This window comes from Arachis duranensis, chromosome 10, assembly GCF_000817695.3.
Source record: "Arachis duranensis cultivar V14167 chromosome 10, aradu.V14167.gnm2.J7QH, whole genome shotgun sequence".
NCBI lineage: Eukaryota > Viridiplantae > Streptophyta > Magnoliopsida > Fabales > Fabaceae > Arachis > Arachis duranensis.
The window spans coordinates 56,272,701-56,273,128 of NC_029781.3; positions in this window are offsets into that span (position 1 = coordinate 56,272,701).

Here is a 428-nt window from a genome sequence, read left to right on the forward strand (position 1 = left end):
ATGTCTTTCATTCACTATTTTTTACTTGGCATGATTATCACTCGTACCGCCCTCCTCTTTGCTCCATCCCTTTGACTTCATATCCCTTTCTCTTCTCCCTTTTTCAGGCTGGCCACCAGAACGGGTAAAGAGAAAGCTTCTACAATGAGCAACAGCTGAGGAACCACAACACCCACCCACCTGTACATCTCAGCATGCACCGAGGACGGTGCAATCTTGAAGTGTAGGGAGGTCGATACCGATCTCCACGGGTTAGTTAGTCCCTTCTCAACACCAATTTTTGTTTTTCATTGTTGAATTTGCATGTTTGATTGCATGTTTGTTTTTTGTGCATATTTTACCACTTGGTTAAAGTAATATTTTCTTTTTCAAGAAATTTTTATAGTATTTCACTAATTTGAATAAAACTTTTTGAAAAAACTTGTTTG